The following is a 20220-nucleotide window of genomic DNA, read 5'->3' as shown; positions in this document are numbered from 1 at the left end:
GCTATCTCTGAAATCTAAGCCAATAATTGGATTTATGCAGGTGTCAATATACTGGCACAAATACATGTAGTCCTAAATTTAAAATTTTTTGTATACCCTACACTTATGTAATTGTTACTATTCATCCACAGAGCATTAATAAAAATGGAGTGTTTAGAGTGAGATCTACATTTCCCACTCTGTCCTGCTGCACTGCTGCTGTGTGCCATCCACTCAAAATTCCACCTCACAGAGACCCTGTATGAGTTTTGCTGTTGTTGTTAAGTGCCACTGAGTCGGATTCCAACTCTTAACGACCCTGTGGTTATGAACTGCGACCTTGTGGTTCGCAGTCCAGTCCTAATCCTCCAGCACCACACCAGAATAGGATTTGTGCTGTTGTTGTTGTTAAGTGCCAAAGGGTCGGTTCCAACTCATGTTGTTGCTGTTGTTAAGTACCATGGAGTCAGTTCCGACTCATAGTGACCCTGCACAGTGTTTCTGAGGCTGTAAATCTTTACAGGAGCAGAACGCCTCTTTCTCCAATGGAACCAATGGTAGTTTTGAATTGCCGACCTTGCGGTTGGCAGCCCAACTCGTAACCACTAATGAATGACACTATATACAGGGTTTCCAAGGAGCAGCAGGTGAGCTTGAACCACCAACATTGTGGTTCAAACTGACCTTGCAGTTCACACACATTAACCCACAGGGCTACACCAGGACTCCAAAATAAGGTTTGTTGTTGTTGTTAAGTCCCATAGCGACCCTTTATAGAGTTTCCTAGGAGCGGCTGGTGAGTTTGAACCGCTGACCTTGCAGTTCACACACATCAACCCACAGTGCCAAACCAGGACTCCACAGAATAGGGTTTGTTGTTGTTGTTAAGTGCCATCGAGTCGGTTCCGACCCATAGCGACCCTGTACAGGGTTTCCGAGGGTGTAAATCTTTACGGGAGTAGAAAGCCTCATCTTTCTCCCGCGGAGCAGCTGGTAGTTTCAAACCACAGACCTTAAGGTTCGCAGCCCGATTCGTAACCACTACGCTACCAGAGCTCCTTAGAATAGGGTTTACGAAGCTATAAATCTTTGCAGGAGCAGAGTCTCATCTTTCTCCAGCAAAGCAACTGGTGGATTCGAATTACTGATCTTGCTGTTAGCAGCCCAACTCATACCCACTACACTACCACTCTACCCAAAATTCTGGAAAATATTTTTTCTACTGTTTACTAGAATTCATGTATTTCTGTTTAATCTAATACGTTATGTATCTGGAGTTAACACCTAATTCTGACCTAGGTAACAGTATTCTATGACCAGTGAACTAGCTAATCATGTAATTACTTGGAAAGAACTAATTATTTCTTTAATGAATTCATATGGTCACTATTTCTTGGCTTTGTAGCGCACACTTGAATCTGTCTTAATAACATGATTTAACTATACTTAAAAATACAGTAAGGTCAGCGGAGCAAATCCACATCAACCACTCAACATAAGAAAGATTAGGCTTTCTACTCCTGTCGATATTGACAGTCTAGGAAACCCTACATAAGGGTAGCTATGAGTAGGAATTGACTAGATGGCCGTGCATTTTTCATTTGTGACTCAGTGCTTAAGAGCTCAGTTGCTAATCTAAAGGTCTGCGGTTTGAAACCACCAACCACTCCACAACTTTGGAAACCCTATGGGTTAGTTCTATTCTGGTCCTACAGGGTTGCTATTAGTCACGATTCACTCGAGAACACATAACAGTAATCTTATTTAAAGAATTTGATTTCTCCATTCAATATTGTGATTTATAATAAGTTTAAATAAACCATTCATATTATCATACAAGTATCTCTATGATGATGGTCATCATCTTTCAGTGTGTTTTTAAATAGCAAAAATAATGAAATATTTATCAATTCAAATCACTTAAAATGAGAAAAAAATGAACTGCCCTAAAAATGGTAAAAAGGAAATTCTACAACCATTTGACTAAACTGACCATAAGATAAGGTTAACACACAAAAAAATGAGACTGCATATAACTACTCTTAACAGATAAATAACAAAATTATGAAAACTTTAAAACAAAGTATAGCAACGTTTCTTCTTTAAAAAAAAAAAAAAAATCTCAGTAATAAAAACTTAAAAGAATTTAAACCATTTTAGTCCTCACAGTATTAGATTGGGTTTGGTTCTAAGAAATAAAATTGCAGCAGCAATTTCTTTCCTAAGATATTTTTCCACTGTCAGTCTAAACAATTACACAGCAAGCATAATTCTAAATGCTTTCCTCATCCCAAACCCACCTTTTATTAAATTTTCTTTCAGTATAATAAATCCTGTGCACATTAAAATGTACTTACTACGAGCAGGCTGTGCTGTAGCTACAGACTAATATTTGGCTAACATATCCAGCCACCCAAACATGTCAGCTACCATAGCTTCCAGGCCATACTCTGTACCATCTCAGAGCCTGCAAAACAGATTTACTACTGTTGGGGTTTATTCCTTCAGACTAGCAAAGTCCTGAATTGTTTTACACATAGTCCATCTCCCTTTTCCAGATGGTACGAAGAGTCTCAGGATTGAAGAAAAGATGAAAGTGAGAACAGTAGAACCAATTATTCTGAAAACCCTGCAACAGCAGCTATTAACAGATTCATTTATCAGGATTTTTGAGTTCTAATGGAAACCAGTTATTTTTAGCAAAATACCCTGGATTAATACACTGGACTGCAAGGTCGGTTTGAACCACAAGAACCACAAGACGGCAGTTCGAGCTCACCAGTCACTCCTCAGAAACAGTATACAGGGACGTTCTGAGTCAGAACAAACTTGACGGCACTTAACAACAACAACAATACCCTCATCTCTTAATGTTTTAGGATTCTAAATGATCTTCACCTATTTCTTGTCCAACTCTTCATGTTGCTATAAAAGCCAAGATCTTTATCATTCTAGTAGTTGAAGAACCGGTGTGGTCAGAATACAAGTTTTTGAAAGTAAGAGTAACTTCACTGAGGCATACAACCTAGACTCTTAGAAAAATTACACTATGAATTTTTAAATTTCAATTTGTAAAGGTGATAAAACTTTCAAACAATTATGCAGCAATAAGATCTAGAGCTAGATGGGGGGGGGGGGAACACACAAAGTCAAGAAGTAACTGGCTTACAAGCTTTTTTCAAGAGGGAACCTAGAGCTAGGGGGCATGGAGGAAGGCAGAATCTCCAGTGAGTACTATGCAATCTGTCTAAGCGTAGCTGATCAAATGAAATGTAGAAGGGTCACTTGTGATACAATAGTGAATGATTGTTATCAGGACTGATTGTGAGAGTTGGAAATGTAAAGGTAGACACTTTGTAGCAAGGAAGGGAGTTATTAAATCTCCAGTCTAGGAACAGAGGTCTCTGGGACCATCAACGGAGAAGAGCCGAGACCGGGACCCTACCCAGAGAATAAGCGAGGCTTGAGATGGAGGCAGAGACGTGGAGTGATGAAGCGGCTGGGGACTTTGGATCCAGAGAGAGAGAGGGGCTGGGTCCTAAAGAATAGGGGCGGGAGGGGGGGAGTGTAGGGGGCAGATTTATAGGGTATACCCTTTGGTCGGTTGATGATGGATGGAGGGGATTGGAACCATGGCAATGAGATGATAATACGATGGAATGAATGTAAAACTAAAGTTCTCTCATGTAAAATATCATATAATTCACAATAAAACATGAAAAAAAAAAGAATCTACAGCTAGGAAAAGAGAACCGAGTGTGATAGTCATAAATGGGTAAATAAAATACATATAAATATTAAATCAAATTAAATAATGAGTGTACATATGAGTGTGCATATATATGCATGTATGCAAACATATATACATATGGACCACAAGGTTGGCAATTCAAACATACCAGCATCTCCTTGGAAACCCTACATAGGGTCACTATGAATCAGAACCAACTTAAAGGCACTAACAACAACAATATATTCATATGCATTATATACATTATATATATATATACACACACATACATATGTAGATAGATAGATAGATAGATAGATAGATAGATAGATAGATAGATAGATAGATAGATAGATATAGATGCATATACATATACGTAGAGAGAGAGAGAGAGAGAATGAGAATGAGAATCCCGGTACAACGCTGGGGGTTAATACGCTGGGACTGCAACAGTCAGAACCAGCTCAACAGCAACTATGGAGTTTTGGTGTGGCGCTGCTGGGTAAGTACTAGACTACAAGGTCAGAATGAACTGCAAGATCAGCTGTTCAAACTCACCACTGTTCCGCAGAAACCCTATACAGGGTTGACTATAAGTCAGAACTGACTCCACAGCACATAACAACAACACATATTCATATATGGTTGGTTGGTTATGTACTGTGGAGTCAATTCTGACTCCTAGCGACCCTATTTGGGTTTCAGAGGCTGTAAATCTATATGGAGCAGAAAGCCTCATCTTTCTCCAATGGAACAACTGGTTGTTTTGTTGAAGTTAGTTGCCCAGATTGTACCCACTATGCTACCAGAGCTCCTTTCATATGTATGCAGTACAGTGGCTCCATACAATAAGCCAATAAGCACTGGACTGCAAACTACAAGGTCTACAGTTCGAGCCCACAAGCTGCTCTGCAGTGGAAAGATGAGGCTTCTGCTTCTGCAAAGATTTTTTTACAGCCTCAGTAAGCTGATACAGGGCTACTATGAGTTGGAACTGACTCGAAGGCACCTAAGAACAACATCATATCTATTATACTTACATGAGTTGGTGATGAATAGATTAGCTTCATGGTGACTCCATGTATGGAGTACAATTGTATCATAGGGATAGGGTGTTTATGGCTATGATCTTTCAGAAGCAGACTGCCATATCTTACTTCGGAGGTTCCTCTGGGTGGGTTTAAATTATCAACCTTTTGGCTAGAGGTAGTATCACAGTTAACAGAGAGAGAGAGAGAGACTGAGAGAGACTGACTGAGAGAGAGAGACTGAGAGAGACTGTGACTGACTCCTGAGAGACTGAGAGAGACTGAGACTGACTGACTCCTGGTGTGGCGCTGCAGGATCAGCAGTGGACTGGGAACTATAAGGTTGGTGGTTCAAACCCACCAGCAGCTCCTTGGAAACCCTATACAGGGTTGTTATGAGTCAGAACCGACTCAACAGCACTTAACAACAACAATAACACACACATACACTCATTATTTAAGTTTTACGTGCTTTTGGTTTACCTATCTGTGAATGTCACACTCACTTCCCCTAAGGTGAACATATCTGTGCTATCCTCTCCCTTAACATGAAACTATTCCCTCCTCTCCTATCATTCTAAACATTTGACTGAAAAGACAACTGTTAATTTTCTCACATGACACTGCCTTCCACCACAGTAACCCTCTAAGACAAACAAAACTGCCCCATAGGGTTTCTGAGACTGTAAATCTTTACTTGAGCAGACAGTTTCATTATTCTCCATCAGAGCAGCTAATGGATTTGAACTATCAACCTGTCAGTAAGCAGCCCAACACTTAACCAGGAATCCTTTTCAATGTTTAGCAATAGTGTAAAATTTTGACATTAGTAGGACTTCGGCCTGCTTTTTCGAACTAGTGTTGAGAAGAAAACTTTGAGGATGCAGTTCCAGAGCTACTGGAGCCTTGCTGATGGTTTATTATTCAGATTATTCTGCTAATGTAATTGATGTTGTTGTTGTTGTTTGCCATCAAGTTGGTTCTGACTCATAGTGACCTTATATAGGGTTTCCAAAGAGCAGCTGGTGGGCTTGAACTGCCAACCTTGTGATTCACAGTCCAGTGCTGATTCACCGTGCCACACAAAAGTCCTAATTTTCAATAAAAACAGAACATGGTAACTCTGTATGATAATCACTAGACTGCAAACCACTAGGTTAACAACTCAAGCCCACCAGATGCTCCATAGAGGAAACAGGTTTTCTGCTCCCACAAAGATATACAGTCTCGTAAAATCTATACAGGGAACCAAATCAATGGCACTTAACAACAACAACAACAACAATGTATTATACAGATGTAGAGCGAGACCAACTGACAATGGAGAAACTCTGTATCATCAGAGGCTGGTGGTGAAATAATTGCTTATGTGCAAGTTCAAGTAAGTGGCAGGTGGTGGAATAATTGCTTATGTGCAAGTTCAAGCAGAAGCCTACGAATATCAAAGTGAATTCATGAGAGCAAACGAGGGAAAACCTCAGTGAATAGACTGACACAAAATGAAAATATGGACTCAAATATAAAAATGGCACTGGACCAGGCCATGAGTCAGAGCTAACACTACAAGCAACTCACAACAACACACAACCATATAGAAAAGGTAGGTAATGAAATGTAACGTAAGGTATGGTTGTAACCAGAGACAACAAACGAACACAACCAAGGTCAACAAACTGTGGTCAGGCAGCCACATCTGTCTGTTGCATTGGTTATTTTTCAGCCTGTGAGCTAAAAACTGTTACATTCTTAAATATTTGGGGAAAAGGAAAGGAAGAAGAGTTATTTTGTCATATGTGAAGATTACATGAAGTTCATGTTTCAGTGTCCATACGTAATGTTTTATTTGAACACAACCTCTGTCATTCATTTTATGTATGTCCATAGCTGTACCTCAACGTAAAGAAAACAAAAATCCTCACCACTGGACCAGTAAATAACATCTATATAAATGGAGAAAAGAATGAAGTTGTCAATGACTTCATTTGGCTTAGATCAACCATCAGAAGCAACTGTCAAGATATCAAACAACGTATTACATTGGGCAAATCTGCTGCACAAGACCTCTTTAAAGTGTTGAAAAGTAAAGATGTCAGTTTGAGGACTAAGGTGTGCCTGACTCAAGCCGTGGTATTTTCAATAACCTCATATGCATGTGAAAGTTGGATAGTGAATAAGGAAGATCATAAAAGAATTGATGCATTTGAGTTACGGTGTTGGAGAATAATGAAAGTAACATGAACTGCCAAAAGAACAAACAGATCTGTATTAGAAGAAGTACAGCCAGAATGATCCTTGAAAGTCAGTATGGCCACACTTCGTTTTTCATACTTTGGACATATTTTTAGGAGGAACTAGTCACTGGAAAAGGATATCATGTTTGGTAAAGTGGAGGGTCAGAGAAAAAGAGGAAGACCCCCAACAAGATGGATCAGCACAGTGGCAGCATCAATGGGCTCAAATGGCACAATGATTGTGAAGTTGGTCCAGGATCGGGCAATGTTTCCTTCTGTTGTACATGAGATCACTGTGAGTTGGTACCGACTTGATGGCATCTAACAACAACAAGGCTGCTTTTATGCTACAATAGCAGAGTTGAATAGTAGCCTTTACATATAGTTTGCCAACCTCTACACTAAAATAAGAAGTCCTGGTGTAGCGCTGCAGGCTAATGCATCAGATGGCAAAGTCATTGGAACTGGAAGGCCAGTGGTTCAAGTTCACCAGAGGCTCCCTGGAAACCCTACACAGGGTCATTATGGATCGGAATCGACTCAACAGCATTTAACAACAACACTAAATCATGGATTCCGGCATGACACTGTAGGATCAGCACTGGACTGTGAACCACAAGATTGGTGGTTCAAACCCACCGGGGGCTCCTCAGAATGGCTACATAGGGTTGCTATGAGTCAGGACAACTCAATGGCACTAACAACACCACACTAGATTGTCAAGAAACACATCAAAGTGCTTTTTTAATTATTTTGTCAGAAGTAGGATTAGTAAGTAATTTCACCTTGTCTCTACCTTCCCAATGTTTAAAACGTGATTTTACTTTTTACAAAAACAAACTTTAAAAAAATAATAAAAAAAACTTTAAAAAAAATATGCCAGGCTCTCTGCTCCTCCCCGTTCGACAGGCAGCCGCAGCTTCTCTTGCAGTACCAGCCGCATCCCTGAGACAAGATGGTGAAGGTCGGAGTCAACGGATTTGGCCGTATTGGGCGCCTGGTCACCAGGGCTGCTTTTAACTCTGGCAAAGTAGATGTTGTTGCCATCAACGACCCCTTCATTGACCTCAACTACATGGTATATATGTTCCAGTATGATTCCACCCATGGCAAGTTCAATGGCACTGTCAAGGCTGAGAACGGGAAACTTATTATCAATGGGAAGCCCATCTCTATCTTCCAGGAGCGAGATCCCGCCAACATCAAGTGGGGTGATGCTGGTGCTGAATATGTTGTAGAGTCCACCGGTGTCTTCACAACCTTGGAGAAGGCTGGGGCTCACTTGAAGGGTGGTGCCAAAAGGGTAATCATCTCTGCCCCTTCTGCTGATGCCCCCATGTTTGTGATGGGCGTGAACCATGAGAAGTATGACAACTCGCTCAAGATTGTCAGCAATGCCTCCTGCACCACCAACTGTTTGGCCCCCCTGGCCAAGGTCATCCATGATAATTTTGGCATTGTGGAGGGACTCATGACCACAGTCCATGCCATCACTGCCACCCAGAAGACTGTGGATGGCCCCTCTGGGAAACTGTGGCGTGATGGCCGTGGGGCTGCCCAGAACATCATCCCTGCATCTACTGGTGCTGCCAAGGCTGTGGGCAAGGTCATCCCTGAACTGAATGGGAAACTCACTGGCATGGCCTTCCGTGTCCCCACTCCTAATGTGTCTGTTGTGGACCTGACCTGCTGCCTGGAGAAAGCTGCCAAATACGATGACATCAAGAAGGTGGTGAAGCAGGCATCAGATGGACCCCTAAAAGGCATCCTGGGTTACACTGAAGACCAGGTCGTCTCTTGTGACTTTAACAGTGACACCCACTCTTCCACCTTTGATGTTGGGGCTGGCATTGCCCTCAACGACCACTTTGTCAAACTTATTTCCTGGTATGACAATGAATTCGGCTATAGCAACAGGGTGGTGGATCTTATGGTCCACATGGCCTCCAAAGAATAAGAGCCCCTTGGACCACCAGCCCCAGCAACAGCACTAGAGGAAGAGAGAGGCCCTCAGCTGCTCTGGGAGTCCTTACCCCAACTGTAATAATCCCCCTATACACTGAGAAACTCCCATCCTGTTTCCATCCAGACCCCCTGGAGAAGGGGAGGGGCTCTAAAGAGCCCAGTCTTGTCATGTACCATCAATAAAGTACACTATCCAGCCAAAAAAAAAAAAAAAATGCCAACAATGTATAACGCAGAGGGGGACATATGAGAGAACTCTATACTTTCTACAGTTTCTCTCTAAAATGGTTTTAAAAAATAATCAAATAACCCATTGCTGTCAAGTCGATCCTGACTCATAGCAACCCTACAGGACAGTGTCCAGCTGCCCCATAGGGTTTCCAAGGCTGTCATCTTTACAAAAACACACTGCCTCATCTCTCACCCATGGAGCCACTGGGGGGGGGTTGAGCTGCTGAGCTTTCAAGTTAGCAGCCAAATGCTTTAATCACTACGCACCTATTCAAAAATACACTATCATAGTTTCTATATGATTTTCCTTCCTTCATGGTGGTGGTGGTGGTGGCTGTGTACCGTGGAGTCGGTTCCGACTCATAGCGACCCTGTAAAGGGTTTCCTTCATGGTAGCTTCTCCAATTCAGCTAAATGTCAATACAAAATTATTCTTCTGAAATGATGCTTTATCCAACAGCTTTCCCAATATACACACATTATTTAAAGACTATCTTACGCTTCACACTCGCTTGTTCAACAAGAACTAAATGCCATACACTAGTTCTAGATGTCAGTAATGAAACAAATGTCTAACCTTTACGAAGCCTGCATTATCAATTCTAGAGATTTAATAATAACAATAATAAACGCTTTTTATAATGTGAAGTTGTGAATTACTTAATATAACCCTTCTAGCCACAATCTTTATAACTCCCACCTAGTGAGTTGTTGTTAAGTGTAGCTGAGTCAGTTCAAACTCAGTGACCCTGTATAAGGGTTCCAAGGAGTGGCTGTTGAGTTTGAACCATTCAACTAATCTTGTAGTCGAGTGCTTATCTTCCAATGCCTCACCAGAGCTCCTAAAAAATATGATGGTAGGGTGGTCAAAATGATTTTTAGGAACATGGATATTTGTACCTTTTCAATTTTAACTTACGTATAGGATAAGCACTGGGCCACAAGGTCAGTTTGAATCGCAAAGTCTGCAGTTCAAACTCACCAACCACTCCTCAAAAACCCTATATAGGACAGTTATGAGTCAGACCCCACTGTCTGCACTTAATAACAACAACAACAAAAATACTTCTACACCGGAAACCCTTCTGCCTCCCTAAACCCTCAGTGATGTCTACACACCAAAAGCTCTCTATTAGTGGAAGTTTGGGACATAAAAATCTTAAGAAAAAGGCCGAATTTCATGCTTAGACCAAAGAGGTATAAAAAAAGGAAAAGTAGCAAATAGGAGACAGAAAACTGATGCATAAAATGAATTCGGTGGCACCAAACATTTGGATTTATAAGTAACCCTATATCAGCTTATAAACAAGGCGTAATATGTCTCATTTTAAACTTGTTGCTATTTGTTGTTAAGTGCAGTTGAGTCAGTTCCTACCCACAGCAACCTGGTATGGGGTTTCCAAGGAGTGTCTGGTGAGCTGGAACCACTCATCTTGCAGTTCAAACTGACACTGCAGTCCAGTGTATTAATTCACAGTACCACACAAACAAAAATCTCCTACACGTGTCCTACTCCAGCTTTCACCTCAATTACCTGCTTCACTTTATATCAAATGCCTCAGAGTTGTCTGTCTTTTCCTATCTTTCATTTCACAAATACTCTATTTTTCTAAATTTCTAAATTTAAAATTAAACTGTTAATAGCTATTCTGATTGTTTAAACAATACCACCACCAGCCATAAAAATGATCCAACTCTGACTTTTTAATGTGTCTTGCAGTGTTAGTAACCATGAAAATGGATGTACTGTTCTCATACGCTGGTTGTTGTTAAGTGCCACTGAGTCGGTTTTGACCCATAGGAACCTTGTGCAGCTGTTGGGTTTAAACTACCAACCTTGCAGTCCAGTGCATTATCCTGTAGCACCACCCCAAGATTCCATATACCCATGCTTTAAACAAAGCTTAATGAGGAAATTACTCATAAAACACTCATGATTCAATGTTCACCTTAAGATAGCAGTAGCAAATGAAAGCAGTGCAGTATAAACTGAACGCATACTAGATTTCTGAACACAAGAGACCTGGGGTTTAGTTCTAGCTTTGTCACACTAGGGGATCTCGAGCCATTCCTCTTAACTCTTTGTGTTCTCATCTATAAAGTAGGAATATTAACACCTGCTCTATTTAACTCATAAGATTACCTGTGAATCAAGGAGGATCCTGTTCTTGATATTCAATTTTTAAAGTCAACTCTAAAATGCAAAGTAAATATAAAACTTTAATAAGAATCACTGAAATATATCATTTTCTATTAAGTCTGTTAAGTTTTAAAATTAAATTTAGTTCCTTATTTTTCAAATGAGGAGCCCTAGGGTGCAGCTGTTAAGCACTCAGTTACGGAACTGAAAAGTCCATGGCTCAAGCCCACCAGTTACTCCATGGGAGAAGATATGGCAGTCGCTTCTGTACAAAGTCAAAGCCTTAGAAACTCTATGGGGGAGTTTGACCCTGTCCTAGCAAGTGGCTAAAAGTTGGAAATGACTCAGCAAAACAAAACAAAGTAAAAAAACTAACTGAAAGCTTTACTAGACAGCTACAGTAATCAAGACAAGTCGTTCATAATATAGAGACTCTAGACATAGACCCCCACAAAATATGGTATACTGATTCTCAGCAAAGATGCCAGACAAATTGATGGTGAGAACCCAATGTTTCCAACAAAAGGTGCTGGAACAAAGGGATGCCAATGTGCAAATATATAAATGAGCCTTGACGCTCAACAAATATTAGCTCTGATTGGATCAGAGGCTTAAAATAAGAATTAAAACTGTAAGCTTCCAGAAAAAAAATAATATGAGAGAAACTTGTAGTCTTGGGCTAGAGAAAAATTTCTAAAATAAGACACAAAATGTATACTATAAAAGAAAATATATGTAAATTAGATCTCATCAAAATAAATGTAAAAAAGTGGGTTTCATCATCATAAATTTAGCTCTTCAAAAGACACTGTTAAGAAAACGAAAAAGTAAGCCACAGAATGGGGTTGGGAACGTCTGAAAAGCACTTATTTGACCAACTGATGGTGCATGACAAACTGCTATCACTGTAAGGAAACGAAGTGCATAATCTGTAGAATGTAGGACTGATGATCTACTCTGTAAACCTTAATTCTACTCACAAAAAGTCAAAAAAAAAAAAAAAAAAATCAAAACAAAAACCACTTATCTGACAAAGGTCTTATATCCAAAGCATATAAAGAACTTAATAAGGCAAGCAATCCAATTCTTAAAAATTATTTACTAAATGAGCAAATCCAAGGAAACAAAAAGGAGATTAATTCAGGGTGCCATGGGCTGGGAGGAGGCATGTATTTGAATGTTTATAACAGCTTTATTTACAACAGCTAAAAAAAAAAAAAAAAGAAGAAGAAAAAGAAAACCTGTTAAGAACCAAAATGTTCATCTATTAATGTATGGATCCTCACAATAAAAGGAGCTCTGGTAGCATAATGGTTACAAATCGAGCTGCAAACCTCAAGGTCAGCGGTTCGAAACTACCAGCTATTCCTCGGGAGAAAGATGAGGCTTTCTGCTCCCATAAAGATTCACAGCCTTGGAAACTCTGTACAGGGTCGCTATGAGTCGGAACCGACTTCACGGCACATAACCACTACCACCACCACTTCACAATAAAAAGGAATTAGTTACACATACAACAACATAGATTACCACATATATATGATTCCATTTATATGAGATTCTAGAAAGCAGATGAGTGTTTTCAGGGCCTGGAAGTTAAAGAGAAGAGGACTGACTGCCAATAGGCACAGTGATACTTTGGGGGCTAACAGCAATGTTCTAGATCTTGGTTATGGTAGTGGATGCACATCTTTTTGTTGCTGCTGCTAAGTGCTGTTCAGTCATTTCTGAGTTATAGGGCTTCCAAGGAGCGGTTGGTGGGTTTGAACTGCCAACTTTGTGGTTAACAGTCCAGTGCTGATCCTAAAGCACCACACCACAATACACTTAACTGTATACAAAATTTTAAAGATCCACAGTACACTTTAAATTGGCATATTTTATTGTAGCGCTGCAGAATAAGCACTGGGCAGCTAGCTAATCGCCAAGATCAGTGGCTCAAATGCACCAGCCATGTCTCAGGGTCGCTATGATCCAGAACCTACTCAAGGGCGCTTAACAACAGTAACACTGTAGATAAAGCGAGTTCAATAAGGCAGGTTTTTAAAATTTGAAATCTCAAAACTACTATATAGTTCTTCTCTTTTTCACTAAAACCAAGATGTGGTAATGAGGTACTCAACGGTACTGTAAGGACTTCTGGCATGGTGCTGTAAGATAAACACTGGATTGCTAATCGCAATATGGGAGATTCATATCCTACCAACTGCTCCTCAGAAATTCTGTACAAGTTCACTATGTGTCAGAACCAACTAGATGGCACTTAACAACATAAAGAAACGTGTTAAGAATCTGCTAACAAGATGCATTTTAGTTGATGATTAAAATATCAAATTCCCAAAGGAACCGTGCACACCCAATTTTAAAGAAACCCACTGAAGTGTGATAAAAAAAAAAGATTGGCTTAGTGAATGCTACACAAAATGTCAGTGATGTGAGCTTTGAATAGGTTAATAAGCAGGGGAAGAAAGTGATTTTTAAAACCTTGCTCCAAAAACATGTTTTCTCATACACTCTTAGGAATGTGTTTTTATCTTATCTATTAGTTTTTCAAATTCTCTAACTTCCCCTAGGGCATATGGAAAGCCTGTAAAATTTAGGCATTAAAAATATTTACCTTCTACTTAGAGAATTTTTTTCAAATATAAATGGAGGACTTTCAAGAAGTCAAAACAAAATTCTGGGTCCAGAATAAACCTGGAAGAAAAAGTACATTGTAGCATAGTTTGGGACCACCTTAAAGTTACACTGTTGTTGTTAGGTGCCATCCAGTAGATTCCTACTCATCTTGACCTTATATAGGGTTTCCAAAGAACTGGTGGGTTTGAATTGACAACCAGTGTTCCACAGTCCAGTGCAGATCTACAGCGCCATACCAGGGCTCCCAAAGTTACTTTAGCTATACACGTTTCTGTGGTGGTTGTGGTGGTGATACTGCGTCGTGCAGTTGGTTCTGACTCACAGCAACCCTGCATAGGGCTTCCGAGGCTGTAAATCTTTATGGGAGTAGAAAGCCTTCCTTATCTTGCTCCCAAGAAACGACTGGTAGTTTCTAACTGCTGACATTGAGGTTAGAAGCCCAACTCGTAATCATTACACTACCAGAGCTCCTTTTCTGTAGCAATTACAAATTATTGAGAAAACAAGGGAAATGATTTGTCCAAAGCAAATAGCACTATTCCCAAGTAAAATGAGAGACAGACTTTGAAATTAAAAGAGCACAGGCTTTGAAGTTCCAAAGCACAGGTACTTAAAACTTTTCTAAGCACTTTCTATTTGTAAAATAGTGCTAATATTAAGAGTTAGACGCCAAAGGTTGGAAGTCAGAACCCACAGGAGAAAGGTCTAAATTCATAGAAGAAAGATGAGGCTTTCTGTTCCTATAGAAATTTATAGGAGACCTGCTGTGGTACTGTAGGATAAGCACTGGACTCCAGGTCGGTTTGAACCACATGGTCAGTAGTTCAAACTCACCAGGTGCTCCTGGGAAACCCTACACAAGGACACTCTGAGCATGAACTGACTCAACAGCACTAACAACAAAGATTTACAGCCTTGGAAACTATAACAGAATTGCTGTAAGCTGCAATCAACTATACAGCAACGAGTTTGGGTTTGTTTGTTTTTGTAAACCCTAGGAAGCAGTTCTGGAGTTCTAGTGTGGCCGTGCAGGATAAGCACTGGACTGCTAACCCCAAGACTGGCAGTTCAAAGAATACCAGTAGTTCCTTGGAAGCCCTATAAAGGATGACTATGAGTCAAAACCAACTCCACAGCACTTTACAGCTTTGGAACAGTCTACCCAGTCCTATGGGTTTCTGGGTCAGAATTAACTCTACAGCAGTAGGATAAGCACGCAAGATAATGCGTGTAAACCTAATTTTTAAGTCATCAATTTGAAGAAATCTGACCATCTTCCTATCCTACTCCTGAAGGAAGGGAGGTGGCAAGGGGAATGTTTCTGGGTCCAGTCATCTCTCACCTAGATTACTGCAAAAACTACAAACTGACATTCTTATTGTCAGTATTGCCCACTCCAATTCAATCTCCACAATACCAGCACTTCACAACAACAAAGTAAGACTGAAAATCAGTTGTAGTCCAGTAAATCCAATACCAACTTAGCAACCCATAGGACTGAGTAGACTGCTCCATAGCTGTTAAGTGCCATCCTTTGTAGGGTTTCCAAGATGAGTCTGAACTGCCAATCTTGGAATTAACAATCCAGTGCTTATCCTAGAACTCTAGAACTGCTTCATAAGGTTTACAAAAACAAAAAACTCATTGCTGCACTCTTACAGTGTTTCAATAGCTGCAACATTTTGGAAGTAAACCGCCAAAACTACCTAAGATTAAACTCCAGCTCTACCATAAGTTTATTATCTTTAGCAAGAGTTGGGAAACATTTCCTATAAAGAACCTGACAGTCAAGATTTTAAACTCTGTAGGCCATTTGCTCTCTGTTGCAACTGCTCGACTCTATCATGGTCATGTGAAAGCAGCTGTACACAATACTTAAATGAGTATGACTGTCTTCCAATAAAATTCTATATATGGACATTGAAATGTGAATTTCATATAATTTACACATGTCACAAAATATTATTTTAAATGTTTTTTTAAATGTAGAAACCATTCTTGGCTTGCAAACAGAACAACAAAACAGACATCTGGCCAGAGAGTGGTAGTCTGTCAGATCTTGATCTTGAGTTTCTTCACCTCTGTTCTACAATATTGTTGTTGTATGAGTATATATTACTAGATACTCATGTACTATTATTTGCAAAGTATGAAATTACCTTGCAAAAAGCCATTTACTTTGTTCTGGGGGATTCTTCCATGCCAGATCAACACCTGAGGCTAATGAATGGGAACTGACAAGACCAAGAGGAACACCTGGGGGCTTGATGCTGACTAAGCCTCATAAGGCATGATGTTATCTACCATGGCTACCAGTGAGACTGATAAGATCCTGAGCCCTAAGGCTCAGATGGAGCTTCCTGGGATATCATACTAGTTACGAGCAGGGCTGCTAACCTTAGGATCAGCAGTTCAAAACTACCAGTAGTTGCAAGAGAAAGATGAGGCTTTCTGCTCCCATAAAGATTTACAGCCTCAGAAACCCTATACAAGGTCGCTATGAGTCAGAACCGACTCCATGGCACCACCACCCTCTTTGGGACACAGGAACTCCATGCTGAAACCCCTCCCAGACCTTACCTTATATGTCTCTTTACTGTATAATATACTCTCCATGAGATTCTGTTGATTCACTGTAGCAAATTAACAAATCCACAGGGGTAATGAGAGCCGACAGTGGCTGCATCTGCCTATTTGGCAACCTAAAGAAACATGTGAGCTGAGATCCAGCTCTAAGTGGCTGGGTTGGAGAGACAATGTGCCACGTAAAAGGCTGGCAACAAGAATGGAGAAGTGTGAGTTTGAGAATTGAACCCATCCCCACACTTTGAAGAATGGGATTTGGGCTCTGTGCTATTTGTATATTGCATATCATTATTCCAAGATAGGTGATCTCTGAATTATTATATCACAGATGCATCTTTACTGTACTAGGGATAAAAAGCTAAGTAGTAAAAGTTTAAGAGAATTGTATCAACTCAGTAATCCATTGTTTTTTCCCATTTTCCTAATAAAGTGGCTTGTCACTAACTGTAAGAGCAGTTACCATTGAAAAGGGAGTATATTAGGTGCAATACAAACTCAGCCAAGACACAATCCAGTCCTTAAGATTTGCACTGTCTAATCGAAGAGACTAGATATATAAGCATGAAATAGCTAAAATAACAATATAGGCTGTATAATGGCTGACAGCAACGGTATAATTAGTTTCTGGGTGTTTAAAACCCAGAGTGTTTGTAAATTCAGAAATGAGAGGGGGAAAAAACTTCCTGTGGACTGAAACAGTCAAGGGCATGTGGCACTTAAAGTGGTTCTTGACAGATAAACAGGAATATATAGTAAGAAAGGGGGAAGATATTAAGATATTAAATAATAATATAAGAAAAAGCAAGGCAGCAATAAGCAATTCAAGGAAAGGAGGTATTCACATGATATTCAAATAGAGGAAAATATAGAGGTAAAATTAGAAAGGTAAGACGAAGACACAAAGTGGGGAAGGCTGAATGTCAAGCCAAGCATTTATCTTATAGATAATGGAAGCAATTAAAATTTTTTAAGCTGGGTCTTAACAATAAAAATGGCATGTTACATAGAATAATCTGGAGGTCCTATGCTGGCTGAGTGACAGTGGAAAACACCAACACTGAGAGATTAGAGACATTAAAACAGTTACATAAAGTGTGTTGTTGTTGTTGCTGAGTGTCATCCAATCAGTTTCAACTCACAGCAACCCTGTACAGGATTTCCAAGAAGCGGTTGGTGATTTTAAACCTCCAACCTTCTGGTTCAAACCAACCTGTGATCCAATGCCTTATCCTTTAGTGCCAAACCAGGACTCCAGTGTGTTGCTGTGAAATATTGTCAAGTCACTTCCAACTCTTAGCAACCATGTATAAGATTTCCAAGAAGCAGCTGGTGGGCTTGAACTGCTGACCTCTGATTCGTAGTCCAATGCTGACCCTAGAGCACCACATCAAGAGTCCCTTTGTTGTTGTTAAGTGCTGTGGAGTCAGTTCTGACTCATAGCAAGCCTGTAGAGGGTATCCAAGGAGCAGCTGGTGAGTATGATTGTTCAACTTCGTGATTCAAACTCACCCTGAAGTCCAGTGCTTTATCCCTCAGTTCCTAAAACACTTAAAACTACATCAACAGGAGAACAAACAAAATCGTGGATAGAGTGGAAGCGCAGTATGACCTCCAACAGCAACAACACAAAATACCTGACCAAGCAGGTTCAGGGGATGGTCCCAGAACTCTGAACCACATATAAAGGAATATTTAGAAGGTTGGAAGGCTTACAGCTGAGGGAATTTGTGGAAGAAGCAAGAAATCCATTGCTTTCTAGTCCAGGACGCTCAGCTGCTCCAGGAGCCGCCATCTTGGGTGAGACCAAGCGGGGGAAGGGTTGGAGGGGCCACAGACGCCTGGCAGAACCGCTGAGATAAAGGTGTGGACATTATTTACTTTTGGTAGTTGTTCATTGGTCCCTGGCTGTCTGCGCACCTCCATTCTAGTGACCATAGGGGTGCCTGAGCCTAGTGGGTACCCCAGCCCCACCCTCAGAGGGTTCTACTACGCATGCGCACAGATCTCCTTGAAATTTAAAGAGACAGTTTACAATTAAAACCAAACAGCCACAGCCGGCCCTGAACTGTTTACAACTAGAAAAAAAGGCCTGAATGGGGACTGTGGAGCTGGACAAGCAGACAAAACAGGAAATAAGCCAAAAATTAAATCCTAAGGCACGTCAAAACGACAAACAGTGGCATCTTGAAATTTCTCAAGAAGAAAAGTGAAAAGGAAAGCCCATTTACTGATCACATCTACCTGGAGGCAATCAGAAAGCATAAAAAATACCAAAATACATACCCATCTAAGTATTAAGGCCACAGATAACCCCTGAACATGCCCAAAAAACAAAAGCAGATGACCGTATCTGCACATGTCCAGAAACGAGATAAAGTGACTGAGGCAATTGAGCTGGAAGTAGACCTACACTCCATACTGGAAGATGGGCAGGCTTTGGAAATGGCGGAGAAGGATTTCAGAAAAATGATTATAAATGATTATAAAATGTATCAAAACACTATACAATGGAGTTGAGAAAAATAAGGAACAAGTCAGGAAAGCACTACAGGAATAATCAAATAAGATAGATACAGCATTGGAAACAATTCAAAACCTACAGAAAGAGGTCCAAAATGATTAATAATAGAATATCAGAAATAGACAATACCTTGAAAGGGCCAAGGAATAGAACTGAAGAGATAGAAGCTAGAACTAGTGAGCTAGAAGATAAATCTCTCAACACTACTAAGATAGAAGAACAAATACAAAAAAGGATTAAAAAAAATCCAAAGAAAGCCTAAGATTCATGTTGGATAACATGAAGAGGGCTAACATAAGAATTATTGGCATTCCAGAACAGGAACAATCACACAAGTCCACAGAGGAGATAGTTGAAGAGTTTCTGAAAGAAAATTTTCCTAACATCATGAAAAGTGAAAAGATAAGCATTCAAGAAGTTCAACGAACCCCAAGATGGATAGACCCTAAAAGGCAATCACCAAGACATATAATAATCAAGCTCTCCAAAATCAAAGATAAAGACAGCATCTTGAAAGCATCTAGGGAAAAGAGAAATATAAGATACAAAGGCAAGCAAATCACATTAAGCTCGGATTTCTCAACAGAAACCATGCAGGCAAGAAGGCAATGGGGAGACATATATAAAACATATATGTAGTCCTGGGGTGGTAATGTAGGGTAAGCACTAGATTGCAAGGTTGATTTGAACCACAAGATGGCTGTTCAAACCCACCAGTCACTCCTCGGAAACCCATACAGGGTGGCTATGAGTCAGAACTGACTCGATGGCACTTAACAACAATTTTATTTATATATGTTGTTGTTAAGTGCCATCGAGTCGTTTCCAACCCATAGCGACCCTGTACAGGGTTTCTAAGGAGTGACTGGTGAGCTTGAACCATCATCTTTGCAGTCCGGCACATTAACCCACAGTGCCACACCAGGACTCTCTGTATGTGTGTGTATATATATATATATATATATATGTTGTTATGTGTCGTGGAGTCGGTTCCGACTCATAGCAACCCTGTATAGGGTTTCTGAGGCTGTAAATCTTTACAGGAACAGAAAGCTTCATCTTTCTCTCATAGAACGGCTTGTAGTTTCAAACTGCTGACCTTGAGGTTTGCAGCCTGATTCGTAACCACTACACTACCAGAGCTCCATATATTTATATAGCGAGAGAAA

At 40.3% G+C, this 20220-nt stretch overlaps 1 protein-coding gene and 1 pseudogene across 1 annotated transcript in view; one reads left to right on the top strand and one right to left on the bottom strand.

Moving 5' to 3' along the window:
* EML4 (echinoderm microtubule associated protein like 4) overlaps positions 1–20220 on the bottom strand; it is a 241702-nt gene that overhangs the window by 204040 nt on the left and 17442 nt on the right. The window lies entirely within an intron of this gene.
* Positions 7939–8925, top strand: LOC102811316 (annotated as a pseudogene).

Source organism: Chrysochloris asiatica, unplaced genomic scaffold (genome assembly GCF_000296735.1).
Source record: "Chrysochloris asiatica unplaced genomic scaffold, ChrAsi1.0 scaffold00024, whole genome shotgun sequence".
NCBI lineage: Eukaryota > Metazoa > Chordata > Mammalia > Afrosoricida > Chrysochloridae > Chrysochloris > Chrysochloris asiatica.
This window is presented reverse-complemented; position numbering and strand designations above follow the sequence as displayed.